Source organism: Platichthys flesus, chromosome 14 (genome assembly GCF_949316205.1).
Source record: "Platichthys flesus chromosome 14, fPlaFle2.1, whole genome shotgun sequence".
NCBI classification, from domain to species: Eukaryota; Metazoa; Chordata; class Actinopteri; order Pleuronectiformes; family Pleuronectidae; genus Platichthys; species Platichthys flesus.
In genome coordinates this window covers 6,995,455-7,013,403 of record NC_084958.1, presented here as the reverse complement: position 1 = coordinate 7,013,403, position 17,949 = coordinate 6,995,455, and the positions used below count along the sequence as shown (strand labels likewise).

Here is a 17,949-nt window from a genome sequence, read left to right as displayed (position 1 = left end):
GCAGAAACAAAATATTTCACTGAATTTTAATGTATAATAAATCTCTTGATTTATGATGCATGTGTCATTGAGCTGGACCAGGGCTAAAGTTCACCATCTTCCCTTTTTCAACTCCATCAGGCCAAAAAAGAAAGAAAAAAACGGGCTCATGTTTATATGACAGGGAACCTCTGCTGTTGCCTGTTGTCTGGGCAGTGGTCCTGGACGCTAGGCTGTGAAGCCTTCTTTACCATGGGAGCTGTTTTGTGAGCTTGCCAGGAGAGAGGCAACAGAAGCCACAGTCGCTGGCATGAGTCCTGCACAGGCTCTGGTCTGGAGCTGCTGGAAGATGAAGGACAGGTAGCCTTAAAAGGAGCCCAGCAACCGAGAAGTGAAGGCAATGCCAAGGTTTAGCAGATATTTGACAGCAGTTACAATACATCTTACAATAAATCCTGAGATGGAGATGGATATTGTCAATTTAAAGACCAGGGTTCCTGGAATGTACTGTAACTATCTGCATTAACATGTCCTTTTTCAGCAATCATCTTGTTTAATGGGGATGTTTGGAACATCAGGCTTCTTTCCAACAACATTTTCCAAACCATTGCTTCATGGTATAGCTAAGTACACTCAGCTGACTCCTTATTATATACAAAGTTCTGCAAGAAACCCTTTATTAATGATTCTAATGTTCAGCTCGTGTTGAAATAGTTTTTAGAGATGTTGATTTAACTTTATGATAACCGCCGTTAAACTGTAATATATAAAACATTAAGGTGCTTCTGTTTTTTAGCCTTCCCTCTCTTATATAGGGGGAGTAGATACACCTGTCTTTTTATACCAATACAATACACAACCCCCACAAACTGCAGCCTCCGCAGTGTTTACCTCCCACTGTTTAAACAGAGGTAGAACGTTTATTACAGGTTTTTATTGCAGGACTGTTGCATTAGACTGCATTATTTTTAGCTAAGTGTACAATTAACTCTCAGCAGAGGGTACACCTCTGCAGAGGCAGAACAGTTGCATATTCAACATTTTCTCCCACCAGATAGGAATTATTTATAGGATCTCCACCAAATTGTAGAAACTCAGATCTCAACACCATAAATATGTCAGATACATCAAGATCTGATCATTTAAGAGTAATGTCGCAAATTGGCTTAGCGTGCAGTGTTATGGAGAGTGATCTGCCTGGTCTGGTGCAAATCAGTTCAGTACTTCTCGTGAATAACTGCTGAATAATAAACAAGAATGGTGCACTAAGGGCTCCATGTCCAAGCCATGTTTCCCATTCATTATCTGCACTGGGGCAATCCGCTATATTCAAATGTTTCCTGTCAAAGTCTACAAAATGGACCAAAGGATTTTTTTTACACTTTTCATAATAACACAAGAGATCTTTAACTTGAATTTCATAGCTGTGTGCTGCGCTAGTTTCCATGTCCTCAATAAAGGTTTGACCATCCAACAGGTGGTCTTACCTCATAGTTTAGCTGCAGTTATGCGCATAAAATACATTTCTTTCTTTCATGCGAAAACTCTTTCACTCTGTGTACCTGTAACTCAGAATTATTTGCGTCTTAGTTTTAATTAATCTGTTATAGATTCTTGAAAACAATTCCTCGATCTGCCCCTTGACCAAAATTTAATGGGTTCTTTCTTAGGCCATTTATCGCCCCCTCCAGAAAATATAATGGAAAGAGGTTGAGTAGTTTTTTTTTTAGATCCTGCTAACTAAGGAGGTGAATCATTGAAATATCTGATTGTTAGCTAGAGCAGATGAATTGACTCGCCGACAAGAGTCAGCTTAGAAAAGTGAGCTCTGTCTTTTAGACTGAGCAGCTCCTTGAGTATAGAGCACTTCTGGACAAGCTCCAGGTGTTAATAAAAGTTAAAGCTGTTTATTATTGTTAGTCGTTATTCACATGGAGAGATTTAATAGTGGCCTGACATCTTTAAATCTGTTTATGACGCTAATATACCACCGTCCGACGGTAAGGTCCCAAAGGAAATGTGCCTAGCAACAGGACTCGGGAACAGTGCATACCGAATGCCACCAGTTGTCTCACATTACTCAACACTCACTTTACTCAACACACATTGGACAACCTTGAAGCAAAGCTTATCTGAGCTGATGTGGTCATGAAAGGATTCAACGTAAAATGGATGGGAGGCGATAATAAGAAATGAAAAGAAACAGAAAAAGACACCGCAGGTTCCCTTATACATAAATCCCCCAGCAAATGAGCCCTTTCCCTCCATTCAGTCTCAGTACAGGCCGCACATAATCAATTGTTGCTGGATTCAAATCATGAAATGAAGCTTAAAGAAGAATTCTGATGGATTCGATTTCTTTGCATGCTCGGTTGACGGAAGAGGATATTTAACCTGCCGTAGGATCAACTTACAAGGCAAGTGACAAGATCTCTGTGTAGCCCCTTAAGGTGCTGGAAAATGATCTGCTCGCTGTAGCGGCCTAAATTGGTCCGATTTAGAAATCAGCCGTGATGTTTTACCTGCTTTTTGTACTCCACTGATGGCAACATCTTCTGCTTATAGAATCAGATTGACTTTTTTTTGGTTATTTTGCATATGTAGCTGGTGGGCAGCTATAGCATCTGGTCGCATTGGCATATCGGTTCTGCAGCATGCACTCTGCAATTTAATATGCTCACTGACACTGCTTGTATTGATCAAGCAATTATTTATGAAACTTATTGACTGAATAGGTGATAGTTGTCCGGCTTTAACACCAACATAGTGCTAATATGATTAGAAATTATTGATTTTTGGCACTGCTGACGTTGTACACGTATGACTCAGTCAACGTTTGTGTGTATGTTTGTCGGTCATTGTGTGTTTTATGGGTCTCGGTGAGTTTCATGTGGTTTCCTTTGTTCGTGAATATGAATGTAATGTTCTCCAGGGGTTACGACCAATAGGCTTTCATTGCAAGGTGTTATAGAAGCTGTAAAACGACATATGACAAAACCTTCCCGCAACACACACACATGCAATTGTATTTGTAATTTATTGACCATGCTTTGGTGATGTTTGTCAGGGTCAAACATAATGTCAATAATTTTGAACAGATATGATACATTTTGCACCGATAATATGTCTGACTAAGCAAACGCGTGTGTGTGTGTGTGTTAGGGACTTTTCTTAAGTGAAGAATATAATGTTCGACTGAGCAAATGGCTTTTGGCCACTGCGCTCTCATCACTAGATATAATTGAAGTTAACATAAACACACTCACACACACACACACACACACACACACGCACACACGCACACACACAAACAGACAAAGATGAAAGCATGGCTCTAAAGACATATGCACATCGACTTTAATACTGTATGTGGCGCATTAACTTTGACATTGTTTAATGTCTTCATATCATCGTGTTTATGTTTTTGATGTCATTATAATTGTAATTATTATACACAGCATGAATTTGATTATTACTATATGATTATATTTAACAAAACTGTATAACTATAAGACAGTGTCTGTGTGGTTTGTGGGTGTAAAGGAAAGAAAACAACAAAAAAGACCTGACATTGCATCTGTGCTTCTTGCAGCTCAGACAAAAAAAGGGTCATTTAAGTTCCGTCTAACAGATGCTCACTATCTCACCAAAATAATCCTGAGCACAGCTATACTGCTTATACCGCTGCTGTGTACTTGACGAATTTGGGGCTTTCAACGATAGATTGTGAGGTTTCATGAATACCATCAAGGTCTTGGTCAATTGATTCACATTTCCTACAGCTCATCCTAATATGTAAGTGTATGTTTTTTTTAATATATATATATATTTTGTGTTTGTAGGAGGAAGCCTGGTGTCATTAATACAATATGTATGTAGGGCATTGTGCTATGTGTAAAATTAGGAGTTTTTCGTTTGTTTTTTGAAAGGGGGGGTGTATTGAATTAAAATATTGTTGGAATTTGAATTTCAATGATATCTGTGCACATTTGTGAAGAGGCTGCTGCTGTTATGTGTTTGTTCATTCCCTTTAATGCTTAAGACAAATTTCTCCTGAGGGAGACAATAAAGTCTAATCCTAATCCTATCCTAAAATACAAAAGAGTAGACAGCTGTAATTAGCTCATCACCCTTTAGGAATCAGAATTTCCTGTGTTTTATTGTCCAAGGGTTAAATGATAATTTGAAATTGCAAAATACAGCAGAACAACGGAATTCAAATAATTACAACAAGAAAACAAGAAAAGTATACCATACTGCATGGTTGGCAAAGCTAAATATAATTTTTACAGATGAAGAAACACTTTGACATAAGTGAAAGCTTCCTCATTCCCCAGGGAAAACAGAGAGAACAAATTGACGTGCAAATCAAACACGTTCTTAACACATTCTGCTCCCATGAACATCTTTTTCCAGTCGATAGATATGCAATTTTTTAAGTGATTATTTGACTCCAGAAGCTGTCGGCATATGGCCAATACATGAATATTTGGATTTAAGCATTTCTTAGATGACCCTGACCACTCTGGCTGCATTTGGAATTCATTAGATGCCTGTTACTCAGATGCTGTTAGAAACAGAGCCAAACCTCGCTGAACACTACAGTTATTAGCAAGCAAAAAAATATTAACGACTAAAGTTAAAATAAGTAAAACTCATAGATCCAGCTGACAACTTTAATCATCTTTTCTTTGCAGACGAGCCATAAACACCTCCTTTTTTTAGTCAGCTACAACATGAAAATGAGACGAGCAGCACACAAAGAAGAGATGTTTCTTAAATTTGTATCTAACGTGCTGAAATACCAGCCTTAGCCTACTTGTGTTTAATTTTTCATGCCTGGTCCAAATACCAGAGGTCCTGCTCCAGAACTGTTAAGTTGACGGGCTGTGGATGTTACGTGATCCTCTGATTGTTTCACTAGAGAAAACTCCACTGTCTCGGGCAAACACTCATTGGATGAGTCCAGACAACCCCTTTGGCCAACCAGGCATCATTATGTTTGGGTAAAATATACACAAGAGTTGAGTTTTGAAGGGGTAAAGGTTGGATGCGGTTCCATATTTCAATTTATACTCATTTCGAGATTCATCAATCACAATGTTAACACTAACAATAGAAAAATAACGGCGCATCTAATGTGAGAGAATTGACTTTGATTTAACACACAGCTCTACCATTCCCCTTTTAAAGCATTTCTGAATCTTGTAGCAAATCTTTTGGGCTTCAGAATCCACAACTTTAGTGTTTTGATTCATCAGCGTTGTGTCTAGATCAGTAGCTGTACATGAAGATGGGTGTTGCATCTCCTCCTCCCACTATCCACAAATGAAGCTAAAATAGTGATCAGGGGATAGAGCCAATCATCAAGTATTTTGTCTTTTTAATTGGGTCCGAGTTCCGTCCAACATTGCGGAGGCAGGGTTATGACCTATACTGCAGTCAGAACCAAGTGGTGAGAAAGATGCTTTGGGTTTACCTTTAGGTAACAATCATTTGTCCATTTGTATAAATACTAGTGCAGTGCCTGTTCTCAACCTGCCTGTTTGGAATGAGCTGTTTGTTTGGCCTGTGGGGACGCAGGCGGCAGCTTACTTTCTGAAACTGTAAAAGTGAACGTGCAGTTATTGTGCGGCAGCAAATAAAGACCTGCTGCTGTACTCAAACTGCAGTCAGTTTAGTTACTGATTATAAGTGGATCATAAGTGGAGCTTAAAACAACCGTTAACTCTGAGTTGACTGAAAAACTAAAAACAAAGCATTGGCCTTTTTATGTGAGGGTAATTTTACACTTTAACACTTTATGTTGGAGGTTAAGAATTGTTCAATTGAATCCTGTATCTTGTTTTGCTGATTCATTACACGGAAAGAGCAAATTGGACAAGGAGTCCTTTTAATTTCATGCCGATGCCGAACCTCTCTGACAAATGTGGCTCGTAAGAAATTATGTAAACTCTAACTTATACAAGTTTCTATTTCTATACATGAATACAGTCTGCTGGCAAATATCCGTTTTGATAACATTTGGCTTCATGTGGAAAGATACAACTGCCAGCTGGACTTAACAATCCCGCTACGTACAAATGTGACCAGCTGGGCCGCTAACACTCGGTATATCAGACACTTTACACCGCTATTCTCTGAATATGTTCCACACTGGTCTGTGTGAAGGACAGAGGGACACATTCAGCGCAGCAGAGCAGCTCTCTGACAGGCTTCTTCTCCTCCATCCTCATTTCCCCGTCCATGTCCTTCTCTCTTTCTCTGGTCGTCAACAGCTCTTCAAAGGCTGAAATAATTTGCTGAAAGAATCTCTGCCAATTGGATGGATGACAGAGAGGAAAAAAGGAGGCGGAAAGAAAAGCTAAATAACAATGGTCATTTGCATTCAGACAATCACTCAGGCTCTCTCCCTGGCACCAAGCCCTTGTCACATTCATACCTGGAGCCCTGCCACCGACGGGCACACTACAGTCCATCGGGAGCTGTGTACCCACGGTATTATTTTGAGAGCAGAAGCACTTTAAATGGTGAATGCCACACTCAAATGAAAATGGAGAGCAAAGGGAAGAGAAGGAAAGGAAGGGAAAAGAAAAGGAAAGGAAAGAAAAGGAAGAGGACACATAAGTGAGCAGGGGAGAAAGAGAGAAAATGACAGGGCCTGAGGGAACAAACATCACCTCCTGTCTGGCTCTCTGACAGCAAGGAGCAGACAGGTGGAGAAAGGACAGGGCAGCCTGTGTGTGTGTGTGTGTGTGTGTGTGTGTGTGTGTGTGTGTGTGTGTGTGTGTGTGTGTGTGTGTGTGTGCGTGCGGCGAGGTGCGAAATCGTTCCAGCCGAGAGAAGGGCATCTGTCCGTCTCTGCTCGACTCGGACTGTAGCGTGCGGCAGCTGTCCGCGTCCGTCTGAGTGCTGTGCTATTAAACACTACACCTGGCCAGTGTCTCACTGTATCCCGGAGTACCATCATGCATCTGTCCTGCCGTTATTTTATCGTCATACTATCTGTCACCCTGCCCGTCTGTCCTCCTGTCCTTCTGTCTGTGAAGCTCCTGCAGTGGGCTCACCTGCACACTATCTCTCTACCCACCTGCTCGTCTATCTGATGCATCCATAGCTCTTTTGCCCTCCTGTCACTCAACGCACCATCACTGCAGCCCTCTGTATGTGTTGGGCGTATTCCGGCCTGCCTCTGCGTTCCCTGTGGATCTTATATACTGATAGATGACTGGGAGATATACGAGGATCAAAGCTCCTTAGTTGCTGCAGGGAGCAAACCCCCCCCCCCCCCCCACACCTCATTTCCCAGCACATGACAGTGGCCTTCAAAACACACGCTGTCAGCCTGCACCATACACGCGACACATACACACGCGCTGGCATGCACAGAAATAAAATGTGAGGAAGAAGATTGAGAGGGCGGAGGATAAATCAAGTTGACACATGCTTTTGAACAAGGATGCACAGTATGTGTCAGGGGTTGTTTGAATCCTATGTTTTCTTGAGATCCCTATGGGGATGAGCAGTAGCTGGGGCCTGATTAAGAGAAGCGAAGAGGGCAATTAAGATTTGAACCTGAAACCAGCTTTACCGCCTTTCTGAGTTCAGACAACGCACCAAACAATTATCTCTGATACGGCCATTTAAATAAACATCAGTTTCGTTTCTCTAACCCTGATTAACTTGCCGCAAAAAAGATACAGATAGAAAGGGAGATATTTAGATTTTTAGTGAGATTCTTAATAATCAGAATCAGAATCAGAAAGTATTTATTGCCAAGGAGGTTTACACCTACAAGGAATTTGCTCTGGTTATTGGGGCATACAATGAACATAGAAACATAAAAACATAAAAACACAATAAATACAACACACATAAGAAAAGCAATTAAAAGAAACAATATGTATTTACTCTCTATTTACTTCTTATTTACTCCCTTTTTCTAATATTTATACAAAGTAACATTTATTTAGACATAAAAATTGCTAAATAAAATATATATGATAGATAAAAGATATAAAAAGTGAAGTAAAAAGTGAAATGCAAGATGCAAGACGGTGAACAGTGACAGATTGAAATATGCAATGTAATGCAGTATAATATAGTATAATAGAATGTGTTTATTATGTTAAACATTAGAGACCATGTTATTACTTCCAATCATAGATAGCATCAATGGCTGTGGAGAAAAAGCTGGGACATACACTCAATAGTTGGAACTGTGGTATTTCTATGGTAGAAAGTAGTTCCAGACAAATAATCTCCTCTCACCGTGAACGGGTGTCGCCATGTGACTTGTTTCAAGTTAAAAGCTCTCTGAAGAGCTGTGTAACTGTGACTTCATGATACTCCAGACATCATAGTGATTTTGCAGCAATGAGCAGCCACTGCTTAATGTTTATTGTGTGCTGTTTGTTGTTGTGTCTCTCCCTGTAAGTCTAGTGCTGGGGGATATGGTGTTCTCGTTAAATATTCTTTAAGATCCTGTAAGATCTTAGTCCTGGGGCTCCCCTCATTCATTTTATTCTTTTCATATATTTTCATTGAGTTTTCATTGGGATTAGTGATAGACTGTAGGCAGCATCAATGACAGAGTCCAAGACACATCCCATATAGACACAACTTTAAATCCCCCCCCCCCCAGGGAAAAAGCAGTGATAGCTATGAAACCCATAGTTACTGGATTTCAGTTCCCCTTGCTTTTTGACTTAGTCATTGTTAGTCATTAAACAGAGAAAACGGGGTTGCAAAAACCAACCTTATGTCTAGTGTGTCGTTGGCTGGCTCCCTGGGTCACATGACCCTGACCCTATTATCCAGCGGCAGTACTTTGAGCTAAAAGCTGACATTAGTATGCTGATATTCACCCAGTGACAAAGGTAACACAGGCCTTCTGTTGAATATTTATAGTGTTAACTGTTCCTCCATCTTAATGTAGCCTGTTAGCATGGTAATGTGAGCTAGTACACAAAGTACAGCTGACACTTTAGGTAAATATAATTTCTTTGTTGTTTTTTTGGTCTTAAACCTCCCAAAATTTACAGATTTAAGATTTGACTTGATATAGTAATAAGTAATAAGAATCCATCTTCATCCTTGAAATGCTGTGAAGGATATCAAGACGATCCAGTTTGCCTAAAATTCTACTGGCTAAAGTTATGGTGGGATTCATTTCCTGGGAACCTTGACTCTGTAAAGAAAATGTGCACCCCTCCTTCTAGCAGATGTCAGGCTACAGTACTTCACTGAATAGGAGAAATCTTTGCCCGATGTTGATGCTAACTTGGTTTTTAAAAAGTGAAGTCTGAGTCATTCACCAAACGTTGCATGGAACATCTGTAAATACAACAAACTATGTATCTAGTCCAAGTTGTCTCTTAACACAGTGCCTAAAAGCCTATTTTCTGGTACTGTGTACAATAAACCCAGCCTGGTTCTACTGCCGGGCCAACTGCCTTTCCCTGCCAAACACATGTATGGTAAAACTGACTCTCTAGTCTGTGGCATCGCACGGCACGTCCAGGCCGACATGCACCCTGGGCCGAGGAGGAGAAGAAGATGCAGCAATCAGTGTGCACACAATGTACCACACACAAACACACGCCTTTGTACATGTTAAATTGAATAACTTAGACACACTTTCAATACTAAAGAGAGATGGGCAAGTAACATTACTCTCTCTCTCTCTATTCCTCCTCTCCTCCTCACACTGAAAAAAACCACACATTCTCTCGCTCGGTGGATAAATCAGTGCTTTCATGCTCCGTCGTCTTGCTGGCCCTGTTCTGCTGTGTTTCTATAATAGAGAAGCAGCACCGCCTCTCTTTTACTATTCTAATGGCCACACATACACATTCTTCTTCTCTCGGTGTCCCTGCTCTTCAAAGGGTTTCTGGTGAAGTCGGTCTACAAGTCCACTGTAGGCTGAAGATATGGGACTCGCAGCACGTGTAATGACTGAGGAGAGCGTATCAGCCTAATGAAAAATGAGTGTGCACATGTGTGTGGGTATGTGTGTGGAGATGATGAGGTATAATTTGTTCTTAAGTGATAAGGATGGAGGTAATGGCTTTTTGAAATAGGACCGTGACGATGATCAAGATGGTCTGATTAATGCAAGTACAATACTGTTATCGCTGGCCTGCAATCAGATGGTGACTTGGTGTTGATAATGACGATGCTAATGATGATGATGGTTCGTGTTTGAAATAGATCGGTAATGATTCATGGGGGACAGTGTTATGAATTTAAAAAATCTGTGGCTTTCCATTTCAAATGACTCCCTTTGTCAATAATGGAATGTGTGTTAACTTTAACCACCAAGGCAGACATTTTTACTTGTTTTTAACAAACATCCACTGAATCCACTTTCTTCATCACTGAGGATGTAGAAAAAAAAAATTCGATAAAATATTCTATATTGTGCATAGTTAAAATAGTTGATTTGACCAAAGAAAATCCTTGTCACCTGAAATCTTCTCTTGAACTGATCAATCCATTGGTGGAGGTGGATGTCGTGCCCCTCAACAGCATTCGATTAACTATAATTGCAGGGTTGCTGCAGCCCATCCCTGCTGACATTGGGTGCAAGGCAGATCACAACCCGGACAGGTCGCCAGTCCATCAGAGGGCCAACATACAGAGACAAACAACAATTCACGCTCACACCTTTACGGACACTTTTGTCTCCATTAAATTTACTTGGACTGTGGGAGGAAGCTGAAATAATCTTATAGAGCAAGGGTGTCCAAACTTTTTGTCCCGAGGGCCACATACAGAAAAAACACGAAGGAGATATATATTATATTTTTAGACTTTGATGCGGGCCAATTAAAAATGGATGGCGGGCTGCAGTTGGCCCGCGGGCCATAGTTTGGACACCCCTGGTATAGGGCCTATATGCTGAGACCATGCAAAGCCCACACAGAAACTCTCCGGCTGAATTGGGACAGGAACCAGGACAATACCTAACGTTAAAATATGCCCAATCGGATGTCTTCACACTCAAAGCCACCTGGAGAATCTGTATGCAGGTTGTTCCTGAATGTTACATGTTGGTTGTTGCGCTCTGATTTACAAAAACACTGATGACTTCTGTGTGGTTAAAATTAGTTCGGAAGCGACTCTGAGTAAACACCAGGTTTTCACAGTCTGTCCCTTACCGATGCCAGAGTAATGGATTAATCCTTGAAAAACTATTGATGTAGTGCCTTTCTTTTTATGAGTATCACCAGAAATCAGAACTCAGTCAGGTGAGGTTTCAGGGTGTTTTTTTTAATGCAGATTAAAATGTGCACAGATGAACGTTTGTTACAACAGGAACACTCAATTGCTTTCAAGGAAGGTTACATTCATAAATACTTTATTCTTTTTGAGTGACACCTTCATTTAATGCTTTAATGTACTAATTATTTATAGAACAGCTATACAATAAGCCATTAACACGTTTTGGCCTTTCATATAGTGAGATTAATTTCGCTGTGTGTGTCTCATTAGGGATGGTACCTAATCTATAAAGCACTAGTAAATAATTATTACCATTAATTTAAGCCTTAATCACATTTAGATACCTGTGCCACATTACAAATCAGTATTGAGAGTTCTTTCCAATATTTCATGCAGTATTATGTGTTTCTGTCTCGACTTGTATACATGTCATCATCAAATGGTGACACCTTTTTAATACAAATATATTACTCATTTCATCTTACCATCATAACAGTATTTTATAACTGATATCATGAATTAATATTATATTTCTAAACCATGAATTCAGGCTTAAGTTCCGACTCATTATGAACCACATGTATATTATATTATACAGAGTTATGTATTGATTTGTGGATGCCATGATGATGATGATGATGAAGATTGTGGTGTTTATGATTGATGAAAGTCATTTTACGAATACGAATCACTTCCAAGAAAGAGAAAAACAGAAGAGAGAGAGAGAAGGTCCTGAGATTTCCAGATCACGTTATTATTGGATGAGTGAGAGAGTGAGTGAGAGAGAGACGGAGAGAGAGAGAGAGAGAGGGGGGGGGGGGGGAGAGAGAGAGACGCTTTCACCGTTCGTCCTTCTCTCGCTCTCTCAGTGTTGTGACCTGCTGACGGGCAGCGCGGGCGACGGACGGAAGAAACTTGAGTCCATCGCAGCGAGATCCGACATCCAGAGGTAAATCCAGACGGAACCCGACTCTAACACGTGTGTCATTGTGATCATGTATGATGGTTGTCATCCTCACAGCGGTCAGACCGACCGGGGATCAGACCCAGTTTCCCCTTCGCTTGATATTTTGGGAATTGCGTCTTCTCGCCGTCTGCCTGCCTGTGCTCGCTCTTTGGCATCACTGCTTCTCGTTCACCAACAATAATTAAAATAGCATTACATGGGGGTTACACTTCAATATCAATTTGTGCTTTCCTGTAAATTGTTTTCAGGTAATTCAACGCGTGCGTCTGTTCTCCCGGCGGACACTGACTCCGCGCGTATTTGCGAGATCCCGACGCTTTTTTTTTTTTGGACTGGATTTTCCGTCCTTCTAAAAGTCGTTGTCGCAGCCTCATGTGAAATAACAGGTGATCGGACACATCCCAGTGGATCCAGTGTCATCATTAACACGGGGCTCCTCACTGGAAGCCCCCGGTTCAGAGAGATGGAGGACCTGTCCGCTGGCACGCGCTTCCATGCGTGGGGGAATTTCACCATAATAACTGTTGTATACACTGATTGATCCTTGTATCGATCCGTGTATCGACCCTTGCTGATTCATAGTCCGTGTTTTATTATGAAGACTGGCCAGAGAGAGGAGGGTGCTGTCACTTTTTGCGCAAATTGGAAAGGGGAAAATCGTTTTTTACGCGTGCGAACCGATTCCCAACAGACGACCGTGCGTGTGTGCGCACCGCTGTCTTGTCTGGAAGAGGCAGTTCCCGGAGGTCGGTGGGGGTGGGGGGTGGGGGGGGGGGGGGGGGGGGGGACAGCGACTGACAGACTGTCACACGCCGAGCTCAGACACAGACGGCCCGGGGCAGATGCATTCCACCTGCGCGCCGTCCGAATGCGCAACTTCTCCGCGGTTCAGCGCGTCTCCAATGAGGTTGATCGGCTGCGAGTCGCTGTAGAAAATCCGGCTTAATTGCGTCCATTCATTACGCGACCCTCTAAATCCCTGATAATAAGTATTTGGCTTCATATCCAGAGGTGTTAGCGATGCGCTTTGTGCCCGTGCGAAATGCTCCTCTTTTTAATTCTTTTGAAACGCTGTGCACAATATGGGATAATGGTTGTGTTTTGTGTGACACCCAATAAGCGTCCATTGCCCTTCTGGGAAAATACATTTGCTCGGATTTATGACCTGCTTTCTCAGGTCCTATCGATTGTGGCAGCCGGCCGTTTACTGTATCTTTTGTAAGAGCAAGGAAAAGTGGGTCTGCCATATCTATATATAATTTCTTGATGTTGTAGGGAGCGCAGCGAGCTTTTGATACAGTCCTCTGTGCAGCTGGGCCAATTCTCCAGTGGACAGTCTGTGCTCTGGTGGACCCTTGTTGGGCATACAGATAAAAACGAATGCTCCACATGAATGCCTCTCACATACCCACGGGCGCGCGCACATGATGAGCCTTAAGCGACTAATGGCTCTGATCAGTGCGAGACATGTTTATGTATATGTGGAGGGGCTCATGTATTATACATGACTGTAGCACCAGGGTACATGGGTAAAATCAGCTCAATGTGTGCGCACAACATGACTCTTATTTGTTTTTGTGTATGTGCATCTTTTATGATGTCTGTTTGCGTACATGTGTTTGTCTCTGCTTGTGTGGCTCTCACTGTGTGCGTCAGTGTCTTTGATTGCGGGAGCACTTTTCTGTAATTTTCTGCGGACGAGCCGTCCTCAGGTTTTATTTTCTTTTTTTTCAAGGGAGAAAATAGGACGTGGGAAACCAGTGATTGGACAGACGCACGCTCTTTATGTGGTTAAGAGAGAGGGGGAGCAGAGTCATCTGTGTGTCAGCATTCAGTTAGTAATTGTTTACATCAGATATAACATTTGCATTTACCCAGATGGGCACCAGAGAGTGGTAGGGCCTTTCAGGAGAGAGCAGAGGAAGGGGTGGGGGAGGGAGTCAGACGGAGACATCAAGGGAGGAGAGGAGTGGAGATGGAGAATAGGGGAGTAGATGAAAGGTGGACGGACCATGAGGACAGATTAGAAGTAAGCCTGTAAAATGAGTGGAGGGTAGCAGGAAAGTAGAGAGGAAGAGAAATGGGCGAGGTAGTGGAAGCTGGTCGCGTTGAGTCTGTGACTTATGCAGGCGATAAAACTGCCTGAAGAATAGACGCTGGGAGGAGAGACAGTGGTGTTGTGACATGAGAGAGACATTAGGTGGACATCAATGTGCATTGAGGCTGACAATAGAGGAAGCGGTCGTGGATAGATGGGACACTATCCTTCCATCCTTCCATCTAACCGGGGGGGTGGGGGGGGGGGGTCTTGGATAGATGGTGGGAGAGAGAAGGGAGGTTGGAACAACGCTGGTAGAGAAAAATGGTTTAGTTCGTGAGAGAAGCGAGAGAGAAGAAGATGAAGTGAGGAGCTGAATCCTTGAATACAATTTTCTTTAACAATTTTCACCCACCAATCTTACGTAACCTTGATGGCCCTTCTGCCCGGAGTACCTCGTACCGGAAAAGAAAGACAGATTACTTACGATTACAGCTCCAGACTCCACCAGTGCTCGCTCTTTAAAGACTCGATCAAATTCCATCAACCATGTGGGCCCCCCTGAAATTGTTGGAGACACCTCTAAACATGCTGATCACTCTTCTACGGTCAGAAATAATGGCTTCACATCCACCCCCCCGTGGGAAACACACACAAGGATCATGGTAAATGATCAGTGAGTCTCTATTTCCTTTTGATTCCCTCCTAATGAGAATGGGAGAACCCCCGAGATGCAGGCCCACAGGGGCTTCTGTCTTCCGACGGAGTGTGTGGCAGTCGACGGACGCGTACCATTCATTAGCTGACAATTCACTGAAATGAATCAAACAACATGGCCTCCTAGGGATCCTCACGGAGAACAAGGAAATAAATGCTTAGTGCTCAAGACGTGAACATTCCCCAGGGCCCTTGCACACAGAGACAATGTAATGGCAGAATTCCCTTTCTCCGATTGTTTCAAAGTGAAACAACATGCTTCCAGGATGTAACATTGCCTCAGATCAGGCATGCGCTCCCCTCTTCTTGCTTTCCAGGCACAGGGGAAGTGGAATGAGCTGTAAAAAAAAAAACCTTTCGGCAGAGTCCTTCTCCTCTGGTGTCAGTCTTTTGAATGGGTGAGAGAAAAGCCTGCCACTCTGCAGTGACTTTTACGCAGAGCTGAATCTCAGCTTTATCATCTCCAATTACGTACTCAAGGAAAGGGACTGATGAGCAATTTTTCATCCGTATATGTGACGCTCCCGGTTAAGCTCCATATAGATGTGAGGGATGATGTAGTATTCCTTCCGTCAGTGCCCTTTGATGGTGGTCGTGTACCACAGGAGGTGAGGACATGATAACTGATGCTAACTTTTATCGAAGGGGGAATTCACCGAGGGTTTCACAGCGAGCGTCTCCCAGGAAGTGCGGGATTTAACTTGAACTTCCTTCACGCTTCTCCCCAAACTTCCCCCAGTGCAGCGTTGTGTCCCAAGTGTCCCCCAAATGGAGGTTGGCGCAGGACACGCTGACCCCAAGGCGGAGCAGGGCTACGTCGAGACATGGAGCCGTTCACTCCCTGGTGGTGACGGAAGAAATGGAGGGGAGGGAAGCGGTCATTTAGAGGAAATGGCTATGTCTGGCGGTGCAGTGTTTTTCCTCTGTGGATGCCTGTGGGATGGTGCTGCAGAGTCTGTCACGGTCTGATTGTTCTCAGACCAGCATCGCTGTTTACTCGCGTGCATGTGGTAATGCAGGCAGGTGGGGAGGCATATAATGACACCCACACATTCTGAAGAAGCCGCACGTCATTCTGATCTGCCTCAATTCTCTCCCTACGAAAAAAATTGAAAGTATGGAGGGGCATCCTTTATCTGCGGCCAGCAGGAGGTCTGTGGTACTGCCGGAGAGGACAGAATTTCAGAGTGAGATTTGGACTGGGGGTGGCAACTCCCAGCTCGCTGGTGGATGGCTCTTTGGACTGGATGGATGAATGAAGACGGCGGTTAACGAAGAACGGCAGCTCGCTCCACTGGAGACATTGTTATACAGAAAGAAGGGAGGCTTTTCTGGACTGTGTGTGTGTATTTACATTTATACCCTACTGTGTTGAAATGAGAAGGAGAGAGGGCAAGAGAGTCTGACATTGACAGGAACGCAAAAGCTTAAGACTGTGGGTTGTACGTGTGTGTGTGGGGGGGGGGGGGTGTGGGTGTGTGTGTGTGTGTGTGTGCGCATTGGTGATATGGCTGCAGTAGTGCTGCGGTGAGCTGAAATGAATAATATTTCTTGATATTTCTGATGGAAAGTTGAATTTGAGCCAGGAATTGAGAGCTTGATAATGACACTGAGCATTTTCCTGCAAGTCTTCAATGTTGGCACATGTCAAATTTATGAAAGCGTAGGTGGAGAAAGAACACTGTGTTAATGGCGAAGCTCTCGGGCTCCTTGAAGTAAAATATAAAATCAGCAACAAATAATGAACTAGAAATCAGTACTGGGCAGAGAGATGCATTTACATAAGATATAAAAGATAAGGTCCTAATTGTTTTTTCAGTATGGTCGGGATTGCGATTTCATCTTCAGGAATTACATTTCAGTTAGTAATCCCAGTAGTACTCCATTACTTCAACAGTTTGGTGAATTGACTCTATAGTTGCTGTCTCAGAGGGAGTTTGCTTGAGGGTGAATATCAACACAGTAGTGGAAATCGGAAGTGGGAGAGGCCGCTGGCACAGAAGTGCTACTCTACCTTGTGAATTCCAATTTCATTCTTTTCTTTCAACAAAATCATGCATTTTATATCCACAGCCTAGAAACACAAGTTAACTAAGGATAACTACAGATTCAATTCATCCAGACTTTAAGAGTACACAGTGGCATTAACAGTAGAATCATTTAAGATCTGTGATTATATGTATCCTGCTGAAGTCGTTGTGTTCTTGGCCTGTGACATATTTATGAACACATGCTTGTTCCTTCTACTTTTTAAACAACGGACCAGATATTTTCTAACGCAGTTGTTCATAATTTGAGTTTAGTGCCAATCCAAACTATAGAGCTGCTTTAACATAAATATGACATAATAAGTCTGGAACCAAGGATGGCCAAAGCACTTCCTGCCTCAAACATATTTTGCCATTTTGTATTGTTGTCCAAACGTTTAGTTTTTATTCCCTATAGTGCACTCATTGTTTCCCACAATGCATCGTGAAAAGAAGGGCACAGGTGAGAGGGCAGAAGGAACTTCCCAACCTGTCGCTTAAAATTAAATAGTAGCAGAGCAGCAAAAACAAGGATTAATCAATTTTTTTTTCACCTGAAAGTATTAATAGTAAGTGTAAAATAAACATAATTTTGGGATAAATAGCTTTTGCTGTATGTACGATATTTCAGTTAGCAATGTGTATGAGTAATTCAATACATTTTACAAGAAACTTGACCAGGTCTATCTTAAATTCATCCGTGTCAAACTTTCAAAAGAGCTGGTGTAGCATTAATTCAGCCCTAACTTCTCAGCAGACGCAATGTCAGACCCATCAGGCTGCACCCAAATGGACCTTGTGGTTTATCTATTGATTTACGCTTACCTACGCTAGTGAAGTGGATTGTAAGTACAGAAATGCATCACATTTAACTCAATCTAGACTCAAACCTTGTTAAGTAAAATTGTAGGACTGCACAACATAAAAAACAGTTTTCATCATCAAAGTATTTTTGACAGGGAGTGTGATTGTAAAATGTGATCTCTAATCTCAAT

At 42.3% G+C, this 17,949-nt stretch overlaps 1 protein-coding gene across 1 annotated transcript in view; it reads left to right on the top strand.

Annotated features, from left to right (window-relative positions):
- Positions 1 to 12,075: 12,075 nt before the first annotated feature.
- The window catches only part of LOC133968922 (uncharacterized), a 142,396-nt gene continuing 136,522 nt past the window's right edge, over positions 12,076 to 17,949 (top strand). The window contains exon 1 of the mRNA XM_062405179.1: positions 12,076 to 12,154. The gene's annotated coding sequence lies outside the window, so the exon portion shown is untranslated. The remainder of the gene's footprint in view (positions 12,155 to 17,949) is intronic.